We start from the raw sequence: 23,729 nt of genomic DNA, 5'->3' as shown, positions 1-23,729 counted from the left end.
GAAGGTGCGGTGTGTGAATGTGTAACTGAAACACCCACGTTTCCAGATAGATAGGGATGGAGGTGGCTGCCTCTGCTTCTGAGCCGTGAGGTAGTTTGATGTTTTGAGGGTTAAAATGAGTCTGCAGAGCGTTTACTAATTGTGTTTCACCTCATAGGGCTTACAAGAGTAACGGCCTGACTTCAGTCCAGCAGGAATATGAGGCGTTTGAGGCTGTGCTGCCGTGCAGTGAGACGTGGACAGGCTGCAGAGGTGGGCAGGGAGGAACTGAACGAGAGGAGGAACGAGATTTAACAAGAGCAGGAGTGGAGTCTGACACCTGGGGAGGAATAACCACATGTATCAGTACAGGTTAGGGGATGGATGACCTGGTGGAGAGGAGCTCTGCATGGAAGGACCTGTGGGTCCCGGTGGCCAGCAGGCAGTCCATGAGCCAGCAGTGTGCCCAGGAGGGCCGGTGGGATCCTGGGGTGCGTCACTAAAAGCGCTGGGCAGCAGGTGAGGGAGGTGACCTGCCCTGGTGAGGCCACTTTTACAAAAAAAAGTCCTGGAATCTGAGTCCACAACTCTGTTGCTGTCAGAGTAAGTACGTGGGTTTTTCTTTGGTTGTTTCCTCGGAATAAAAGCTATTGAGAAGAATTCTGCAAAAACTGAAAACGCGGCATTAAAGGCTCAATTTGTAAGGGAGAGGCCCTTTGAGACTTTGGCATCTAAGAGAAAATATTATGTGCTGTTAAGCCCATCCCAGGGAAATCCAGTTTTCTGGTAGTGTGAGCCATTCTTCCGTGTTCAATATATATATTTTTAAATAACAACAACAGTGATAATCACTGCATTGTAACAAGTCTTACTATTAAAGGCTGAGGCAAAGAAGGCATTAGGTACTTCAGCCTTGTCCTTATCCTTGGTCACCAAGCTGCCCTTGGCATCCAACAACAAGGAGAGACTGAAGGAGCTGAGGCTGTTTAGTCTAGAGAAAAGGAGGCTGAGGGGAGACCTTATTACTCTCTTCCAATACCTGAAAGGTGCTTACAGTGAGAGCAGGGTTGGTCTCTTCTCACAGGTGACAGGATGACGTGAAATGGCCTCAAGTTGTGCCAGAGGAGGTTTAGGTTGGATATCAGGAAACACTTCTTTACAGAAAGTGTTGTTAAACACTGGAATGGGCTCCTCAGGGAGGTGGTTGAGTCACCATCCCTGGATGTGTTTAGAAACCATTTGGATGTGGTGCTCAGGGATGTGATTTAGCAGAGGGTTGTTGGAGTTGGGGTAGTATGGTTAGGTTGTGGTTGGACTCGATGATCTTTAAGGTCTTTTCCAACCTGAATGATTCTATGATTCTGTTGTAATATCTGTACCTGTAGGATGCATATCCCTTTGCTGGAATGTAGAAGAGCAGTGAACCAGTAGAAATAGGGAGTTTTATACCAGAATAATAATAATATATTCAGAAAGTCTTTGCTATTGTGAGAAGCTGCCAGTGGCTGAGGTAGGGCCTGTATGACTGTCTTCAGACAGCTTTAGTGGTTTCTGTCCATAAAAGAATGAGTGAAAGGAGCCCGTGAGCTGAGAAAAACATGCAGCAGTGCTTTCTATTTTGACAAAGGAATTTGAGAAGAGGTTTCAAGATTGGAAAAAAAAAATATATCAATTTTTTGGGTATATTTGTGACTCGATTTTCAGTCAACATAAATACCATGAATCCGTGAATTTTCAGATGGAATGTAGAGAAAATGAGATATTCAACTCAAGAATCTGATCATGTTTCTCTACCAGAGAGAAACACCTCTCGCTGCACAATCTGCCTCATCAAGTCATCACTTTCTGGCAGTACAGACATTTGAGAACTGTTTTCAAGGATGAAGCACAGAGAGAGTAAAATGTCATCAGAAATCTCTGATGAATGCCTCAGAGCTCACTGAGAATTGTAGCCACTGCCATCAAACCAGCCTGATGCAGCAGTGTCACAAAAACCTGGTCACATATCCTGCTGGTGTGACGTTTTTGTTGCTCTTTTTTAGTATTTTAAGTATTTTTTATATAGCTTTCTTTAACAGTGAATGACCAAGTGCACCCTCAGTAAGTTTGCAGAAACCAGGAAGGCTCTGCAGAGTGGTATGGATAGGCTACATCAATGGGCTGAGATCAACCACAATAATGAGACTAATCTGCACCCACTGACGTTCACCTGAATATTTTGAAACATAAAAAGAATGTTGTCATGGTGCTCCAAGTTGGCAGTTCCCAAGATCAGAGTTAATATCATAAATGCAATAAGTGCTGGGATGTGGCCACAGACAATAAATCAATCCTTTATCTACCTTCTGAATGTCTACCTTGGCCCTTCAGAACTGAAGGTTTGATGAAGTTGGGGGTTTTTCAAGAGCATCCAGATACCTGAAGGAAATTGGACACTACTGGGCTTTGCATTTGATGCAGATGTTTATGTACAGATCTTATCTCTAATATAATCCCTTGTTATTAAAAAATCAGGATTGGTTTGTCAACTCACCTTCATGATGAAAGCTGATGGCAGCTTACTGCAGCACTGAGTGCACACGGGATCTCTCTCCTTGCATGCACTCACAGGAGCTAAAAAACACACAGATACATTCAGTATGCAAATATTCATGCATTTTCTGTGAATTCCAAGAATTGCTATCCATATTAACATCTAATGCTATGCATGCACTGTGTTAATGTGGGGTTTTTGCAAGGGGTGGTTGTTGGGTTCAACTGGGAGATGCTATCCAGCCAAAAGGTCGTAAGCTAAATAGGTCACAACCCTCATTTGGTCACAGACTACTCACAGAAATTGGCTGCTGACTAATTATAACGTTGTGGTGCCTGTAGTACCAGCCCAAGCAGGGCACGGTGTACATCTCCACAGCTTGTGGAACGCTGAGACTCTGCTTTTAGGCTCCAGATGTCCTGCTTATCACAGAAAAACAACCTTCCCCAGATGGAATGTCGGCTTGCTGAAGATTCTGAATTAATTGCTGGGCATCAAAGCTCTCAAGAATTTCCAATGATGGAGCTTGATAATTGGATCCATTCTTAATAGATTTTAGTAAGTGTCAAGCAAGCCACTTTCGTGCTTAGGAATTTGGGATGAACAAGAACTGTTTGTTGGGTTCAGTAGTTTACAGTTAAAATTCCAAACTGAATATAAGCTGTAAGGCACTTTCTTTGTGCTTTCTTCTCTGTTAAGGACACACTATACAAGACAGAAAGGGAGACAGCTAACACAGCTCTGCTTTTCTTACTGCTGGACTGGTGTTGGAATAAGATGTAGGTTGGGGAAAATAGTGGAACATAAACAGTTATGTGCAGCTTTTTTTTTATTAATTAAAAATGTTAGGCTGATGAAATTATCACTAGCTATTAGGCTTCCCGATGTTCTAGACAAGGGCTTTTAAATCACTTTGGGGCTCCGAGTCTGCAGGAGCGTAAATCCCTGTTCTACCCTCGCTGTTTAGTGGAGGACAGGGATGGTCTGAATGTTCAGTGTAAAGCTGTTCTAATGCAGTGCCAAAACTGTTCTGTTTCTGCTGACTGCGTGTAAGAGAGAAGAGCAAAAACCTGTCTGTTAGTTTAACACAGTGTTCAGTGTTACTGGCAGCGTCAGAGGCTGAAGCAGCTGAATACATTGTCCTGCATCTGGGAAGGAGCCACAGGAGGGCATGGCTGCACTTGACAAGATGAACACTTTTTTTTTACGTGCTTCCATTCAAGTTTGAAGGCGCTCACTGATAACTGAAAAGCTAATATTTGGGATCTGAATTTAAAAACTTCAAAAACTGAGTGGTCTTAGCAAAAGATGTTGTGTCCCAAAGGCATTAATTAGGCATTCATAATCTCATTTCCTGTATTTTTACTTGAAAGAATCAATTGTCTGGCTTACAGACTCGCCCGTATCCCTGTGAGTTTTATCATTATCTCTCCGTGGTTAAATGCTGTGATGAATCCTGTGCCTTCAGTTCTGAGCAGCCTTAATTCCAAGTGATTAACATGGCATCTGACATGACTTAACCTCACAGAAGATTCAGTAAGAGTTATGTCAGAGGCTTTTGGTGGGTATCAGCAAAATAAGGCTAAGACTTAGGTAGACTTAAATAGTAAAGTTACTTCTCTGAGTGTTCAACCAGTGACTTCAGCTGTCTTAAAGGAAGAAATCTATCTTGGTTGAAGTATTTTGACACTCATAGACACAAGTACTGCAGCTGGACACCTTCCAAAAGTGTGTTTTGTCTGAAAAGCAATCACATCTTGTAGAACACGGGGTTACTCAGCAAAGCTATGTGCTTCTGCTCTGAGAATAACACAGAGTACATCATCCATCTGATTTACTGCCCAACTCATCTTTTCTTCAACTAGCTCCTTTAAAACAAAGCACAAATAAAGATACATTAATAGATGTCCTTTTCCTGATGCTAAATCCACTGTTAAATTCAATATGAGCATAGATCAAATGGGTGACATCAACAGCAACTGCTGAGAAATGCTTTTTGTTTTGTTGCTGTCAACCTTTCTTGCAGCATTGCAGGTTTGTTTCAGTCTCCCTTCTCTTTTACTGTAGTTAAAATCCATACAGACAATCTTTGCACACCTTACTGTGAAAAATGGAATTGCTGAAAGGTGAGTTTCTGTCACTTTATTGTTGATGCCAGTGCCAGATCCACAGTTTAGAACACAGCTACACTAAAAACATCTTCAAACTGTAAGCCCTATGCCTGCACTAAATCTCTGCTATTTAATTTATGGAGATAGGACAAAATGATATTTAAATTTCTAGAACTGTGTCTGTCTCTACTTTTTGGTTTGGAGAAATCATGAAGTTCTCAGATTCTAAACCATCTTGTGTCAGCATCTGAATGCCACTTCTTTGTCTTAGTTCTAGCCTGTGTGTAACCTACTAATGCAAAAAATACTCCCCGAACTTTCCAACCTCCTCTACTGGCATGCCAAAATTGGTATTGTTCTTGAAGCAGTAAGACAAGCCGTGCCTTATGGCCACCCTGAGAATCATAGAGTATCATCTTTATGATTAATTTAATATAATTCCTAGTTTTTATGAATAATTTAGTGTCACGTTGCAGGCTGTGGCGGCTCCTCCCAATGGCTCTGGATTGGCGTTGCAGTGACACAGAGCAGCCAGCAGATGGCGCTCTCAGCACAGTCAAGCGACGAATCCTCGTATGAATCGAGGCAAACACCAGGCGTGCAGAAACAGTGCTGAGAATTCTTTTACCATCGAGTATCGACCGCTGGTCCCTTTTAGTACACGTATATGAGAACGTCTACGTGCCAGCATTTTGCTTACCTGGAAATGTGTTCTCAGTGTGGAAGGAAATTGCCACATGACGCTCAGGAATGGTAGATGGTAATGGCACATATTTCTCCATGCTTTCCCAGCTTCCGTATGTTATACCTGTGCTCTAGTATGGTGCTGCAGGCAGGTACTGCTCAGGGTTTAGCATTGGCTTGGCTAAGGAAAACTGGTGCAAGTGCCTCCTTATTCTGAAGGTTCTGAATAATAGTGCATTGTCAGTATAGGCACGCCCTAATGCTTTGGTCTTTGTGTTGTTCTTTGATGGTAGGTCAGGAGGGTCACTGTTGCTACAGTCGTAGTACAGATGAGGTTATCGTGATCTTCTAACAAAGCCTTTTAATGTATGAAGCTATACTTTGGCTACGTGTATCCAACTGCTCCTTGGATGCCTGTGGGAACTGAGTGATTTGAGGACCATATTGCACAGTGAGAGCCAGCCCTGGAAGTCTTAGCCTGGACCGGCTGCCAGCAGATTCACTGGGTGCGTGTTGGCAGAGCCTGCTCCTAGTACAGACAGGAAGAATACTGAATGTCATCTGCTGCTGCCACTGTGCTATGTGTTCCCAAATAACGGATGTCTCTGTATCTAAGCTAGATTTAACTACTGCTGGATTTTTCCTTTATTTGATGTTTTAGCCTTTTTTAAAAGTTGCTGGGCATTAGGTGTTGTGTGGATGCATTTGCAGAGTTCAGATTCACGGGAGAATTTCCTTTAAAAGAAAAGACTACAGAGTCTGTAAGTGTCAGAGGTGTGGATGAGGAACAGCAGGGTACCCAATTCCCATTTTCAGCGTATAGAATAATATTTCCTATAAATATAAACCTTAAGTTAGATATCTAAACACATAATTCCTTGTTTAAATTAGCATTAAGCTTTCAGAAGTAATGCATGCCCCTTTGTAGTGTGTTTCCAAATCCTTGTGACCTATTACTGCTCTGAAGAGCTTGTAATTCAGGAAAGTTTCATTAGAGATATGCTATTTGTAATGAACCTTAGAACTTTTTTCTGTCTTTGATAGATTTGAACCCTAATGCTAACCCTAGCAGCTGGTACTGCAGTGCTGTAGGAAAAGCATCAGCTCTGTGTCCCCAGGAAGCAGGACCTTGCTCAGATGCCTTTGCAGTCATATCAACTGACCACATCTTTTCCAAGGTAGGATTTCATTTCATTTAAGCTAATATTGTACATTCTGTAGCTCACCTGCTGTGCTGTGAATGGATTTCATTTGATGTTGAATGCCAAAAGGCATTTAATAAAATTCTGTTTGAAGGCAAGGGGGAAGTAGGAGGTGATAGTGATAAAATAAAGTGAGGAATAAAGCTTTTGAATATCTTTGGATTTAAAGTGATTTAGATCTATGTGTTTTATTCAGCAAAATTCTCAGTTACTTCATTCTGGGGGGGGAAAAGCCACCTCTGCTGCTGGTTGCCAAGCTCTAACAAACTGACTCGATCACATCCCTAGTTGGTTGGTGTGCTGCATTGCCCCCCTCCAAATGCAAACCTCACATGGGTCAGCCATAGGTATATATATCAGTTTAATGAAGAAATTAGGCTCTTACAGGAGAGGTGCCACATTTGTGGGTTTTTTTGTTTGTTTGTTTGTTTGTTTTTGGCCCCTTGTGTAAAAGAGGATTTCAAATTACAGATGTGAGAACAAGAGGAAATGTTACGAGTTCAGTTACAGAGCCAAGCACCCAGGATTCTTACTGGAAGGAGGAAATGATAAGCCACACTTTCTGCCTTGCTGAATTCTTCTCTCTTGCAAAAAGCTTATTGGAAAAAATACAAAGCTCTTCCAAGATCCACTTGCCAAGTGAGTGCCCTTACTGCAAATAAATTGGTTTTGCTCCAAACTCCTTTGAGAAATGTCACAAGGGCTTAATAATACAATTTCTACTGCATTCTTGTCTTTGTGAGATGGTCTGTTCTGATCTCTCTCCAGCAAGTTTTATGGAGAAAAGGAGATGGCTAAAAATGAAGGTAAGTTTTTTTGTGTGCTTTTCTTCTTGCTTTCTTGTATTCCCTCAGCCCAATTATCCTCATACCTCAAATGATAGAAGGCAGGGAACAATCCTACCCTGGCAGAAGATGAATGATATTAGCACTGTGACTTAATACGGTGAATCAGGTCTATTTCCATCCTGCTGCAGTCCCATTGGAACCTATGAGTCACACTAAGAATGCTTGGCCTTATGTCTCCTCCTTCACTAAATTTTATGACTGTGAGTCTCCCTTCTGTGTTTCAGAGCTGTACAAGCAGTTTCCTGATTTGCACCATGACTGAAGCCTTTAGTAAGTAAGAGCCATTGGAAAAGCAGCTGTGGACTTACCTAGCCAACAAACTGAGAACTCCCAGGCACTACTACTTATATCCTTGTATCATACAGATGCCAAAGGTAGGTTTGATAACCTGGAATAAATAGATTTTGAATGAAGATCACAATGAAAGTGACATCAAATTTAAAAGGTCGCATCATTTTTCAGTAATTCACCATTAGCCCCTGATGCAAGTGGAACTTCTAACTGTGTTTATACTGCACTGTTTCTCTTACTACTGTTACTTCTGGAGTGCCACAGTGGCTGCAGTCATTTAGGCCTGATGATTTTTGTTCACTAAGTGTGGTTCTAATGATTGTTAAGAAGCATCAGTGCAGAAGTGCAGTGCTCTGTGCTCAAGGTGATACTTGGCACAAGTGCAGGAAATGCTGCGCAGCTTTCCTTCCTGCAATCAGTGGAGCTGCAAGCAGTTGCTTAGTGTTGTTTGGATCATAAACCATCTTGGGAGCAGGGAGGCAACTCCTGGTGTTTCATGTACTGTAGGAACATGAGGCCTTATCAAAGTAAAGGCCTTATTTAAAAAAGTAAAATAAACTTTTTCAATAAGACAGTACTAGAAAAGAAATCTCTGCTGGGTATCTTGCAAAGATTAGTCCTTGTATTTGTGGTAGCGCTGTGACCACATTCTCATTTTACCAGATATTGCTCAAATACCAGGAGACGGGCAGCAGAGATGAAAAGAAAACAAAGTATGTGTATTCAAGGATGTGGAAAGGTCACTGATAGATGTTTTTGATCTGGTTACTCTTCTGAATTTTAAAATAAACAAAGAAAAAAGCAAAGGGAGAGTGATGTGTTGATATCAGTTGAAACATTTAGAGGGGAGTATTCTGATTCAAGAGATTATCAGCTCATAGAAACACAGTTCATAGACTGCATCTTACAGTCCCCCAGCCCCAGCTGCTGTGGGCTGGCTGCCCCCCACCAGCTCAGGCTGCCCAGGGCCCATCCATCCTGGCCTTGGGCACCTCCAGGGATGGGACACCCACAGCTCTCTGGGCAGCACTGCTAAGGCTTCACTGCCCTCTGAGTAAAGAATTGCCCCCTAACATCTACCCTATCTCTCCCTTCTTTTAGTTTAAAGCCATTCTCCCTTGTCCTGTCGCTATCAGACTATGTCAAAAGTCGCTCCCCTCCTCTGCCCCCCCTGAAGCTCCCTTAGGTACAAGAAGGCCACAGTGAGCTTTCCCTGGAGCTTTCTCTTCTCCAGGCAGAACAAGCCCAGCTCCTTCAGCCCTTCTTCATAGGAGTGGTCGGTGCTCCAGCTCCCTGAGCATCTTCGTGGCCCTTCTCTGGATGTAGGGCAGTTGACCACAACCCTCTGGCTGTGACAATCCAATCGTTTATCCACCAAACAGAGGGTATTCAAATCCAATTTAGAGACAAGGATGTGGTGTGTATCCATAGCAAAAGCCTTGCAGAAGTCCCAGTAGACCACCTCAGTTCCTCTTTGAGTTCATTTGGTCTGTTAGGACTGGAATTAAAGAGCAAGAAAGATGGCTGTTGGGTGAATATAGTCCAGGTTTGTGGGTAAGCTAAGCAGCTACTTGTTTGGCAATCTTATGTTTTGGGCTATTTTATTTATGCTTGAACAAAAATGTAAGGTGGCTGCTAGATGCCCCAGCACCTTGCAAGGAGCTGGAGGCACCTAACCCAGCTCACCTGTTAATTTGCTGTGCCTGCTGCTGTAGCTATCACCAGGGTTAGAATGCAGTACTATTGAAGTACTATTGCAGTACTACAGCTGGTGAGAGCTCTCTTCTCAGCTGCAGTTGCTCAGGCAACAAGCTCAGTCAGGCACAGAAAGAACTGTGGGAGTGGAAAGAGGAAGGTTTCCCAGGGATGTAGAAAGGGTGGAGGACAGAGGAGGGGGAAGGTAGATATTGGAGAAAGTATTTGCCATTATTATTGCATAGACAATAGAGAAAAAGAGGGTATCAGAGGTTGCTTCAAAGCACTTCAACTGAGCTTATTTCTACATCTCCCATTTGGCATATTTTCTTCCTCTCTCCTGGGTTTTGCAAGAGATAAGATGTTAGAATTTTCCCCTGTATTTTTTCTTAACAAGTCATTTAGTTACCTTTACTGGTAAACTTAGTATGAATCATCTGATCTAGTCAAATGCAAGCTGAGGTTTCTGTTGGGCCGACAGCAAGGCTGTCCAGGCATACCCTTGCATCCTTCAGGGGAAAAATAAGACATGGAGGAGCTGTTGTTGGCACCTGGAGCACCTTACAGCTCTTGTTACATGAAGGCTTTTGGGAACTGGCTTGCTAGGCAAGGAAAGGTGATGCTGTGATCGTCCTTTAGGAGCAGAGAAAATAAGAACTAAACAGCAGAACTAAAGAACACCCTTTCACTCAGTGTTTCTACAAATGCATTTGCAGTATCAGTATCATTATCAAAAGTGTTAAAGGGGAAGAGTCATTACTTAAATTTATTTAAACTTAACACCAATGAAGAATAAATATTTCTTACTTTTAAATATTCCTCTTCACCACCATTTTTAATAATTATTCTTATTTCATCGCTAACCAAACATGCACACATGGTAGGCTTCACTGCATTCTGTCTGTGCAATTCTGATTTCCAATGAACTGCTGCCAATCTGCCAAGCTGATCACATCTAATAAAGGCTGCAGGCTTATCCACCTGAAGGCTAACTTCATGCATATCTTACTGCTTCTCTGTTAGCTGGTTTGCAAACACACACGCATCACAAAGCTGTACTTTGTCTAACACTGTCCATATGCAAAAGAAGTGTTTTACTTTTTTCAACTTGCATTGTGGTCAGAGATCCTATTGATCCCTAGATGGCTCTTTTTGTTTTTCAATGTATTGTTTGGGTCAACCTGCTTGTTTTCATAATAGTTTTAATGTGAGTGTTATGGGAAGAACAGGAGGTGAGAGCTGGTAAAAGGGAAGCAGTTACTTGAGGTTTTGTGTGTTATGGTAGAGCATCCAGGGTTTCATATTTGAGAAGCTGCTGCCAGTTCTTGCTGCCAGTGAGAGATTACTCCATAAGAATGCAATTTTCACACAGTAGATACATAAATTGTTGCTGTTGTTTTATTACCTCTTTAGACAGTGAAAGAATGGGTGGCTCGTGGAAAGGAACAGCAAAGGAGAATACTGCACATAAGGAGAAAAAAACTGACAGAAGGAAAAGCTGAAAGAACAGGCTTCGATGGCAGCGAGAAAGGAGGAGATATAAGGATGAAGTTTAATAGTATTTTTGAACATGCTTGCAACAGAACAGCGACAAAGGTGAGATACTTAGGAATGATAGAAGATAAAGAAATTTAAGGAAGCACAGAAAAAAATTGAGCTGGGAAAAATAATAATAAAAGAAATAGGTGTTTCTGGATAAGCAGTGGGAAAACAGCCACTATGTTTGAAGGAGTGTCAGAAGGCAAACATCTTTATTCTTCAGGTAGAAAAGACTGCCTCCCAGTGGCCCATCGAGTGATGGATGTAATAGCTTTTCTGTGTTTCATTTTGAGTTGCTGTTGGTGCTTTCAAAGAGTGATGTGGCAAATATCTAGAAGAAGGGAGTCCTGGTTGTTGCTGTTGTGGGTTTTTTTTAAGTATATTTCCTTTTTCTGTGTGTTTTCAGTAAAATGAGGTATGGAAACCCAAAGAATGAGTGGAATTATTTATGCTCATATCAGTATTGAAGCATCAGGAGAAAAATAAATGACACTGATTGTGTAGAGGTATTTCTTAACAGAGTGAATATGGGGAAAGTGTTGCCTGTGGGATATTAAATTTTTGTCTTCTGGGATATTTGTACCTGAGATGGGCAGAAGAGCAGAAAGGGGACTGGTGATATCTGAGAGTCTTGGCTGTGTGAGCGTGGGTGATGCAGAACCACAGTGCTGCACCATGCACAGCAGAACCATTGCGTTGCTATGAAAGCACTGCTTTCCCTGCATTGGCAGTAGGTCTGTATCTTAAATTAGGCTCAGAAAGAAGTGATGTTGTGTGAATTTGAATCCAAGCATTCCAGGCTGGAATCTGCAATGCAATGAGGATCTGACAGCTGCTTGTGAAATGTCTGAATAGAGAGGTTATATTCAGAATTATCCTTCAGCACCAAGTATGGGCATAAGTATTCTTGTGCAGAAGGATTTATACATCTCTTATGAGTTGCACATCCTAAATCCTCTTTACCCAAAATTCATGCAGTGCTGGTTTTAGTTATTCTTGGAGTTGACCCTTTGGTAAAAACATATTTAGGAGGATATAATCCCACAATAGTTGTACACGTGCTGCTGCTACACCCAGCTATTAAAAATACTTCTAATTTCCATTCAGTGAGTATACTTGATTTGTCTTCATAGCTGTGGTTGTGTGGGAACGTGTTTGTATTTTTCATTAGCTACTGTTTCCAAATGGAGTTTTGTGTCATCGGCAGAGAATTTCAGAGCCAAATTTCTTCCTCATTCCAGGGCCTGCATGTGGCAGAAGTTCTGTTTGAAGAAGGCCAGCTAAGTGGTCTTCCTGTTCAAAAATGGTTCTGGAAATCCCCCTGATTCATCCATTTGTAAATTTAGATTCCGTTTGTCACACATGAAAAATGCCTTAGCTCTCTAGAGCCCAATGGGATTATCTGACTCCTAGAGGTATTTATTCCGCTGGGTTTTGGCTGACAGAGACCTGTGCAACCAGCAGCCTGCTCTTTCTAGAAATGTGCTTCCATTATCAGCACGGGGGGGTAAGTCTAGCCCAGGGGCTGGCATACAGTGGAACCCCACATCCGCATTCTGAGCCGCAGGGCAGCAGGGACTCATGGCTGGGAGTCCAGATCTTACACCACGTATGCTTTTAGCTCATACTGAGAAGGTGGACCGCAGTCTGGCCAGAACGACTTCAAGCTTAGAGTCATTTTCACCATCAAGAGCAAGTCGTTGTGATCTGGGCGTTTAACATCTCCGACGTTACCACAAAATATGACAATAGTTAGTAACGGACCGGCAGATGGCGCCCACGAATGCTGAGAGCAGAGCCAGCAGGGCCCCTTCATTTGCTTTCCTGCACGCGTCCTCCACGCATCTTTGAAGAATCTCTGCACAGCGTGTCTTCCTAAATTAATTTGTAGAACAGCAAGAGGTGCATCCGATTGATAACACTGATTGCTATGTGCAAGAACTGAAATTGTCTGGAAGTTGGCTGTGGGGAGAAGTGGCTTTGCAGTACTGCAGGATTCCAGAGGGAACGGCCACGACTGGAGGAAAAAATCCCTTCCTTGTTCCAGATGAGGCTTCGCTTCAGTGCAGTGACTTCTCTGAAACCAACGTGAATAGCAAACAGAGCCCTTATAAAGCTTTGCAGAAGACCAGTTAATTACAAATAATGTCTTGGGTGGGTCTAGCTGGAATGGTATGTCAGGAATGAGTTTTCTTGCTTAGTCATGCTTCATAACGTATGTTCAAACATACTCTTTTACCCTCATAAATATTGGAGAGAATAAAATATCCTGTCTTATCCCTGCTTCTCTTGCTCTCAGCACTCAGATGAAACGTACAGAGAGATTAAAAATGGATTAAATAAGCGCTCCTGAGGGAACAGAGAACTCTGGGAATAGTGCTCTGGCCTACTAATTGTGAAGGATGTGGGAAAAAAACAGCCCAGCCCTTTTTCACATTTGGATAAGCACAGTACGTGCAATGGCTTTTGCCTGACTTAGAGCTTTCTTTTTGTTCCTTCCCCCCCCTTTTCTTTCCATCTGGTTCGGTTATCTCCCCGGTTCTGTGCAGACATCCTTCCCTGACGTATCCCAGATGCCTTAAAATGTCAGTAGGACTGGAAATAAAACTGTGACTGATAAAACAATGTTCAAACCTTTGTGTAGTTCCAACCTATCACAATAAACTGTTTGAGTTCCAGGCAATTTATTCTCTAGGGCAGCTTTCTCTGCCTGTTTGCAGAGAGGTTGTTTGAGAACATTATTGTTGGATTAAATGGCAGTGCCATATAGAGTGAGTCCTTAGCACGTATATATCTTTTACACCCATTTTCATTTGTTATTGTGTGTTTCCTCAATGATGGGGATGGAAGGTAGTCAGAGCACCTAATGCATGCAAGTTGCTTAGTGTCTTAATAACAGCAATAGATTACAAATATTCCTGGGAACTAAATTTCTCTTTGTGAAGTGGGGCTGTTGTGACACAGCCTGACTAGAGAGTGACAGTGACAATGTACACTGTCCTACACTTGGTTTCTATAGAGAAAGATAACACTGGTGACTAAGGGCAAAATGTCAGCGTCTCGATTTTTAGCAGCTGAATCTATTCTGTCTGTCTCCTGCCAAAGAGCCTATTAAACCTTTTAGCATTATGCTGTCTGTGACACGAGGAGTTGGTCCCATTTATACTAATAGCTTTACTGTGACAGAGTAGCTTGAATACCCTTCATTAGTCCTACAGACAAATTCCTGTGTAGTATATGGAACATAAATTGCTTAAAATGTGTCCTTGGTGTATTATAGTATGTAGTGTGAACTATTTATGTGCATTTAATATATAGCAGAAATCCAGTATTACCCTTCTGTCCACAATCACTATGTAAAATGCTATGCTGCTGATTCAAAAAAAAACCCCTACCAAGCAAAAGAAGTCAGAGGTAGGTGTGTAATCTGTGAACATTTACCAGGAATTAAAGCAAAACTTCAGCAGTGGAACATTTCAGGTGCTATGCAAAGTGTTGCAGCTCGCTGTGCACAACTTGGAGAAACGTTTGCAGGACAATTTTGTCGAGCAGCAGATGCTCTCAGAGTGTCTAGAAGAAGCATTGTGGTGCATGGTATTGTGTAATAAAACAGAAAAAAAAGGAAAAATTGGTTCCCTGAAAGAGTGGTGAGTGTTGGAACAGCTGCCCAGGAGGTGGTGGTGTCACTGTGCTTGGAGGTGTTAAAGAAATGCTTAGGTGTTGTACTGAGGGACGTGGTTTAGTGGGGAAACTGGTGATGGGTGGACAGTTGGACTGGATGATCTTTTCCAACCTTGGTTCTTCCATGGTATTATTCCACACCCAGTGATAACCCTGACCTTTGGTAAAACAGACCTATATTCTAGGTTACCCAAACAACGAAATAAACAAACTCAGAAACAAGGTGTGCATGAGTGAGCGGAGAGGGAAATTTGCCCCAATTTGCCTACATAATTCTAGTCTACCTTCCCTCGTAGATGGTTATTACATAGATTGCAATCATGTAATCACATACTGTGGGAAACAGCTCAGCACAACTGTGTCGTGATTTCTGCAGTGCCTTGTCCATGCTTGTAGTTCCATGCTGTGCAAGCCTTTACAATCCCACACATTTATTTCGTGCATTTAAGGTCTCTTAAACTTTCCCTGAAAGCAATTGCATAATTTAACAGCTTATTTCCTGCAAATATCCATTGGCCACTGTGTTTACTTTCTAGTTTGCTATTGGTTGGGGCAGTAATTGCTGCATATCTGAAGTATTATGAAAGAGTTGAAGCTATGTTTCTTTTTCTAGTCTGGTTTTTCATACATAATAATTGGTAATTTTGTGTATTATTTGCAGAGAATCACAGAATCACAGAATGGCCAGGGTTGGAAGGGACCTCAAGGATCATGAATCTCCAACCCCCTGCCACATGCAGGGCCACCAACCTCCACATTTAGCCTAGGCCAGGCTGCCCAGGGCCCCATCCAACCTGGCCTTGAACACCTCCAGGGATGGACGGGGCATCCACAGCCTCTCTGGGCAGCTGTTCCAGCACCTCCCCACTCTCATAGCACAGAACTTCCCCCTGACATCCAACCTCAATCTGCCCTCCCTCAACTTCAAACCATTTCCCCTTGTCCTGCTGTCATCTTCCCTTTCAAAGAGTTGACTCCCCTCCTGTTTGTAGGCTCCCTTTAAGTACTGAAGGCTGCAATGAGGTCACCCCACAGCCTTCTTTTCTCCAGGCTGAACAAGCCCAGCTCCCTCAGCCTGTCTTTGTAGGGGAGGTGCTCCAGCCCCCTTTGTGGCTCTCCTCTGGAGTCTTGTGGCTTTCCTCTCAGAGACACCACTGTGCTTTATCTGCCCACGTCTTTAATATCACTGCTTAAATGAAGTTTTCCTCTGTCAGCCTTTCAAGTCCCCTTGGGCAGGCTGAGAAGTCTGGGCTGATAGAAGATTTTGCTCCCACAGCTGCAGTCTGGGGATGCATACCATCAATTTCTGGTCTCCGTGTGCTGTTATACATGTGGTGTCTTCCCATTCTCACAGGGAAGCAGTTTATGTGTGTGAGCCCTTTCTATCACCAAGATGCATGGATGCCTTTGTACCCAGCTAGTTAGCTTACTGTTACTTCCAGGCTTTGATTCGGTGTCAAATGAACTTATCTTCAGAACTCTAGGAAAAACAATACGTCAGAAGAGAGAAACTCAGCGTTACTTAAACTAGCATGCTTTTCAGGAAAACGAGATATGCAAGTTCCTTTGGATTTCTTCCTGTCAGCCTGCAGTTACAGCATGTGATTGCTGGCCTGTTCTTCACTCAGCCTTTTCCTGATGGGCATTTCACTCAGCTTCCTGATGGGCACTGCAATGCAACCTTAAAATATGTGTGTTATTGTCATACCATCTGTGTATCACACATGCGTTGGTTTTGGTTTTCATTTTCATGAGAGTTTATTGTGTATTTTCTTGTCACAGAAGGCTTCTCCATTCAACTTTCCTTGGAAGAAGTTTCCCAGTTACTCCAAGTGCTTACAGGATTGCAGAAAGCATTCTTGCTGCAGCTCTCACCCCTCCTGTTAGGTGGCTGAAGTTACCCTAACAAATCACTTGAGGGGCACACGAGAGAGCAGGCTTCATCTCCTAGTCCAAAATAAACGCTGACACAGTTTTCCAGTTAAAAAAAAAAATAAAAAAATAGCCAGAATATTTTAGAAACTAACAATTACATGCTGGTATTTCTAGACTAACAGGAATAGAAATTAGAATTAATGAGTTCTCTGCAGGTACATCTGTCACATATTTAACAGCAGTAGGCACATCTAGTGCTCACAGCACTGTGCTAGCATGATGCAACCTTTGCAATAGCTGCCTGCACTACAGACTGGTCTTGCTTTGCAGCTAGAGAAAATGAAACCTACTTTACAGGCCTGACACCCTGAGGAGCTAAGTGTGTTTCCCTTCTGAAGTCAGTGGTTATAAACATTACTTGGGCAGGCTGTAAAAAGCCGTACCCTGGAGGAGCTGGCAATATTGCTTTTGACTGAAAACATCCTTTTTTAATATCTACTTACTGCCACAGCTTTGTGTTGCTCAGGTGGGTGCTCAGTTTGCAATTGCTGAAGCCCTGAATTCAGAACAGTGGCAATTTCTGACATACCTCTTCAGCTGCTTGTGTCTCCTGGCATAAACACAGAGATAAACAATGAGTAAATATATTTGCTTAGAGAATATTAAGTTTTAAGCTGGGACTATGATGTCACATTTTCAAAGGATGCCAATGAAGTGGCCTGATTTGTCTGTGTCGCCATTCTCCCCTATGTAAAATTAGAATAATAATTGCACTTATCCTAGAAGAAACTGGAAGAATAAATCCTACCCTATCTCTGAGACAGTGCTGTAACACAAGTACCTCCTAATCCTTCTTATGGTAGAGTAACAGCAGCTGGCTGTGCTTGACATTGTATATATGATGACAAAGGCACTGTCTGTGTTTGGCATTCAAAATAAACAGGTAGATATTGGGCTCTTCCCTTCCAGTCTTCCTGTGTTGCCACAAGCTAATTGCATCTGTGATTCACTTAACCTGAACTTCTAAAAGAGCTTACCTGTAAATAGAAAAATATTTGATTTTTCGTTGCTTTTTACTCATTTGTCTTGCTTTCATTTTCAGCCATAGATAACGTAACCATTAATAACCTTAATGTAAGAGCTGGGTATGAGAGAGTTCTGACAGTTTTGATAACTGCTGCTGCAGCTCTACCTGTGTGTGAGGTTGGTGCAGAGAGGTGTGGAATTTTCCCATCGAGAACAGGAGACCCACTCAGTTGGTTTGAGCATGGTGTTGCTCACACTTCTTGAAGTACCCCATTTCAGGGCAGTGTGGCTGTAGACAAGGGCACAGCAGATACCTTCATGTGATAAAATTATATATATATATATAAATGCATATATATAGTCTTATAGAAAGACTGACTCACATTCTTGTTCCTGAATATTATGTAATAAATTATTCCTCATTCAGGGAAAGCTGGGACTGGAATGCATGGAAATAATTTGGTTTCCAGAAATATCTCATGCTGCATTGAGTTACTGGGTTTTCCTGTTACAGTAACCAGCACAGACAGCAAGCTCCTAGGCATCTGAGATTATACTCTCTCTTCCACTTCCTTTTCAATGCATCATTATATAACTGTCATGTTATACCTTTGCTTTAAGGCTTCTTCTAGCAGACTAACATCCAGCCAGAGGGACATCTTGTTTGCAGGTAGCTCGTCTAGGCCACTGTTTAGGAGTATCTCAAGTGTGTATTAGTGATTATCAATCAGTACTCCTTATTGGCTCCTTAAAAAGAGCTTTTAATAAATAATAAAGTTTCTTTTTGTTTTTAAGGATGTAGAAATAAGAGCTGTTGACTGTAGAATCATAGAAAGGCTTAGGTTGGAAGGGGCCTCAGAGACCTCAGAGAGCCATAGACTGGCTGCCCCTCACCAGCTCAGGCTGCCTAGGGCCCATCCATCTTCTGCTGCTGTTCTTTCGCTTAATTTTTGAGCCGTGGTATCTGAAAAGACTGTTTAAAAGCGAAAGTGAATCAAGGTGCAGCATAACCTATTCAGTATGGTCCTGATGCATGTAAGCTTATCACTTTGGCAAGCCACTGTTTCCCTCAGGACATGTCTGCACTGGAGATTGCTGTGTAGCTTAGAGGCAGCCAACCTGTTCCTAAACTAGACTGTCAAGGAACAGCAAATGAGCCCACGGCAGAGTCTGTACAGAACTAGAGCACTGCTGGGTCTCAGCCATGCAATCTGGCTCATTTAAAACTGCTTTTGGTCTCTGTACATTGTACATTGCTTCAGCGAGGATCTGGCTTTCCTCTTTAATCTAGTGAAACGCTTTGTGCAGTAGGAAAAGTTTTATCAGCACGTAACAAATGTTAGGAGGGTTCAGTCATTTTTGTAGAAAGTCTTTACATGTCTCAGGGCTGTACTGGGATCTGCAGCCAGACACGAAAGCTGCTGAAGTCAGGGGGTGTCTTGCATCCATTCTTCTGAAAGAGATGCTGAACTTGCACTGCAATAGCAATAACTCTCCTGTGGAGCAAATAAACTACTAACCTAAGCTCCTGGGAACGATGAACGAGGAAAAAAATGGATTTTAATTCTTGATCTGATCTGGTTTAATTAGGCATGCAGTTTTAAACCCAGTTCTGTTTGTGTGTGGCTTTAGCATTTACTTGCAATTCAAAGAGCAAACGTGGCCATGTTCTCCTCTCATGTATTTCTCTGTAAATGCTCTCTGAGGTTGAAACATCTGTTAGTAAAATTCACTGTTTTTCTTTGTGACCTTTTCTATTTTCCTCCTGAGAACATGTTTGTAAATAAACTTCTATAAAACACAAAGTAAATTAATTCCATTACTTCTGAGGCTGGTTGCTGTGTACCTGCCATACCCTGCAAGCTGGTGAGCAGATCCTTGACACAACTTGTGCAAAGCCCTATTTCCTTTGCTCAGGACTTGTGTTTTGAAACATTAAAGCAAACACTCAGGGTAACACTCAGAACCATCAATCTCCCTCATTTTTCCCCAAGCTTTCACCTTTTCAGGCCATCTGAAGCCTCATTCTGGCTTGCAAAGTTCCTCAGGAGCAGCTCCTGTGAAGGTGGTCCAGAGCTCCGTGATCTCTCCCATCTCCTCTCTTCACAAAACAGTCATTGCATAGAATTCCAATTCAAAAGGGCTTATATTGTAAAGTGAACTGAACATCTCAGCATTCAGCACCCTGCTCCATTCCTGAACCTTTCAGGCTGTGCATTTTAAGTTGTTCTAAATGGATATTTTCACATAGAAGTGAGTGTAAAAACAAAGCCTGAAGTAAATCCAGGTTTCCAAACGTTAACCTGAGGTAGAATCACAGCTTACCATTTAAAGCTGTTTACATTTTTAGAAGCATCACAAATGGGTTTCTCCAGTTTTCTTTCTTGCTAATGTGTATCCCTAGCATTTCTTTGAAAGGAATTAATTACTTCCAAAGTGAAAAGATATTTTGAAAGAGCAACTTGTGAATTCTTGGTCATCTTTTTGTAGCTGCTCTGGCTTTTGTGTCTGGTGCAGACATCTCAGATGACCTCCAGATACAATCCAGCTTCCATTTATCTTTCCCATTTGCTGATCCTTAATTCTGGATCCAAGGAGAAATGCATACATGTCCATGTTGGCAGCTGTCTGTAAGATGCTTAAGTTAATAGTGTATTATATGATATGACATACTGCTTAAGTTAATAGTGTATTATATGATATTGTTCCATAGTCAGTGTCAAATATGCAGAAGTTGGACTAGATGACCTTTAAAGGTCCCTTCCAACTCACATGATGTTCATGTATGTTCAAATTCAGCTTTGTTTTTCCTATGAATTCGTGCATCTCCTGTTGTAATTCAGTCATTTGTACTGCATATTTTATAATAGGGTAATATACATACATTAAAGATCCTTACTGATTGGCACTGCTTTGCTTCTGACTCAGACCAGAATTAAGCAGAAGTCAAATCAAGGACTGGGCTGGCAAGTGTTGAGGTTCAGGCACCACAGTGCTGAAATCTGCATTTATTCTAATCTATTCAGCTACAATTTCTGCATTGCAGCCAGGATCTGAGTTGACCTTAAATCCAAAGGATCATTGACTGTTGGTCTGTTTCCAGAGGCTTAATCCCTTTTTATCACAGGTTTCTTTTGTGCCTTCTTATACCTTTACAGACTTAAATGATATTTCTGCTGCTGTTCCTGAAGGAGTTTCCTTCACACCATTTACGGGAAGTTGGTATTGTTGCAATTTTTTTTGGAAGTATTAATTTCACATGATCCTCATTCTGCAGAGCTCTTTTCCAGCTGACATCCTAGCAGACTGTGAATTGCATCAGTGCTGCTCTGGCAGTGCAGGGGCTGTGTCTCAGTGCAATACAAGGCACTCCTCCAACGAGGCCAGGCTGAGCATGCAGCCTCCATGTCACTGCATGTCTCCTCTGCCTGAAATTTGGAAACAAAGCACAGAATTCTTGCTAGAATCATCGTGCCACAGATCAACAGTTTACAGTGGGATGTGTTAATGAATGATACCCATGGTATGACTGGAACAAAACAGGGAAAATCAGAAATGAGCTGTGCTGCCCAAAGCACCCAAAGGTGATCTTTGTAGGTAACCTGGTATTTTGGTAGCCAAGCTGTTTGTTAGTTAGAACTAGGCATTTGTTGCTGTACGGATATCTTGTCCCATTTGGTTTATTTCTTTCAGAACGTCCTTCCGTCAATCCTTGTGTCCTATGTGAACCTTCTCCAAGTTGATTAGGAAGAAATCCTTCACTCAAAGAGCAGTGAGGCCCTGGCAGTGCTGCCCAGACTGCTGGAGGTGCCCAAGGCCAGGCTGGATGGGCCCTGGGCAGCCTGAGCTGGTGGGGGTTGGAAGCGGATGCTCCTTTCCAGCACAAGCCATTGTGATTGTGTGCTGAGGAACAGGTCACTGGGGAAGATGGGAGAGCTCCTTCCCTCGGTTTCTCTGTCCAGACTTCTAGTGTTTGGGTTCAGCAACTGCAGATGAGAGGCTTTGTGAGGCCCTGGGTGTCACTTCTGCACTGTGATCTCCTGAAAGGGAGTAGCTTCAAATCCTAGAAACTGCAACAACTGGAACACTGTCTTTCAGGGATAGCAAGGTGCATGCCTTACTGTCACATGCTCTTTGGGATTAAAGCAAAACAAACAAAACCAAACGAACCCAACAAACACCTTAAGTTTTTTAACATAAGAATGACAATGTATTTTACTGTCCACCTGAGTTCTTGAAAACAGCTGAATCATTTCTTGCCGAGATGCTTTCCAAATGTTCGGTCACTGGCATGGAAAATTTTGACTGAAAGGTTTATAAGCAGCTGAAGTCAAGTTTTTTTAATGGGAAGTGACAGGCAGCTGTGGTGATATCGAATTCTGTCAGTATGATGCACACACACATATATATATATGTAAACAGAACCTTGATGTTCAATCATCCAAGTGAACAGAACACAAAAGACTTTTATTCTGTTAAAGGAACATGAAATATTTTTAAACAATGTGACTCTTTTTCACTAATAGCAATTGTAATTATGTATGAGTAAACAAGACTAGTGCTCTTGATGTGCATGCTTTATTGGAATCTGAGCTTTCCTGTAAATCTGAGCAAGATAACAGGGCTGGGATTATACCTGGAGTGTAGACGTACCTGCTTAGCACCATTGCTGGAAGCATTTATGTTCATAGCAAACACCAGTTTTGCCATAGGTTGAGATTCAATACGACACAGTCAGTGCCCTTCTTATGGAAGCTGTGTAAACTGAATGACACTGACACTACCTATGGATTCAGGGCTATCCTACTCGCACTAACAAATGGCCTTAAAACAGTGCACATGGTGCACATTCACCAATTAGGCCTTCTTTTCAATCCTCTTGGTGTTTAATAAAAAGAAGGGAGGTTTTCTTCCTTTGATGGGGGTGTTGCGAAGAAAAGCTGCTAATGAAGGAATGATGAATGGCCCAATTGTGTTGCTGTTTGTATAGTTTCACCTTCATTTGCATCAGTACCAGGCACAGATCCCAAGACTCATTTTTCACTTTTCAGTGCTCTTCTTCTTTGGATCCTGCCCGTGCTAGAACCAACCAAACAAGCACATTACTCTTTGCCTCCAGGAATAGGGAACGGAGCATTTCCCTCCTTACACCACTGGGGCCTGCATGTGATGGAAGGTGTTCCTCTCCCCTGGCACATCTCCTCTCTTCAGTCGCAGGTTGATTTGGAGATCTGATACCTGCTGGAGGACATTTGAAGTGTACAGGGAGCCATCACTACGCTTTGTGAGGCATGCTTAATGTATCATATCCCAGTGGGTATCCACTTCCTGCTCCAAGGAATGGATCTCTTATTTTCTACATTTTGCCAGCAGTTTCCACAGGGTTTGGTACCATAAAAATAACTTCTTCCCCTTCCCCCTAAAAAGAGAGAAAGCACAAAAGTAGAGTCAAATTACTTACACAGCAAACCCATAAATGATTCAGAAGTCTGTGAGTCTATTCTGCAGAGCAAGCAATGGAGCAATCCTTTTCTCCCTGGAGCAGCAGTTATATGCAGTCTGCAGCTGACGAGTGACCCCTTGCTTATGGAGTTTTCTCTGATTCTTCTTATTCTTCCTGTCATTTTGAAAACATATCAACTGCCAAAAAAATAACATTTTTCTTTGGAAAAGAAAAATAATAAATGTGATCCTTTGTTTTCTAGATCTGTTCTGGGAACATTGATTGAATGCCAGAAAGAGGATAAAGCAATCTCCCATTAGGCTTGTTTGCATCTTTTTCCAGGATGACAGTTTAAGTCTGCTGGCTACAGATGGCCTTTGACAACTGACAACACTTGCTGTTATGCCAGTGCATGACTTCATCAGTGTGACACTGCATGTGACAGAGCTCTCTTCCTCTTTTGCCTGCAGAGATGGCTCTCATTTCAGTAGCACCCAAATGAGAGGTTTCCTGTGCATAACTGAACCTGAAGCCTCACACTGCAATGCTGCTTGTGCTAGAAGACACGGGGAGCTCAACAAACAGTATGGTTGGAATCTGGCTCTCTTTGATATTTCTTTTCTTTTTGTTTGTTTGTCTGTCTGTTTGTTTGTTTGTTTTTAACCAGACACTCTGAAATTAAGTTGGCTAAATTTACTAAAGCACCTTTACAGACTCAGTACTTCCTTGAACAGTTTCCAGTTCTGTCTCTGTCCGTCTGTCCTTTTTAGGGACCCTGTAGTATCTGACCCTTGTGCCTGAGATTTCTTCTCAAATAAAGAG

The 23,729-nt window shown here is 42.3% G+C and overlaps 1 long non-coding RNA gene across 1 annotated transcript; it reads left to right on the top strand.

Moving 5' to 3' along the window:
- Positions 1–25: 25 nt before the first annotated feature.
- On the top strand, positions 26–11,408 carry LOC125688780 (uncharacterized). Its single transcript, XR_007374871.1, has 5 exons — positions 26–5,383; positions 6,352–6,485; positions 6,981–7,148; positions 7,582–7,731; positions 10,757–11,408. It is a non-coding gene; the product is annotated as an uncharacterized LOC125688780 (long non-coding RNA).
- Positions 11,409–23,729: the final 12,321 nt, after the last annotated feature.

This window comes from Lagopus muta, chromosome 2 (assembly GCF_023343835.1).
Source record: "Lagopus muta isolate bLagMut1 chromosome 2, bLagMut1 primary, whole genome shotgun sequence".
NCBI lineage: Eukaryota > Metazoa > Chordata > Aves > Galliformes > Phasianidae > Lagopus > Lagopus muta.
The sequence above is the reverse complement of the archived record's forward strand: the minus strand, read 5'-3'. Positions and strand labels throughout refer to the sequence as shown.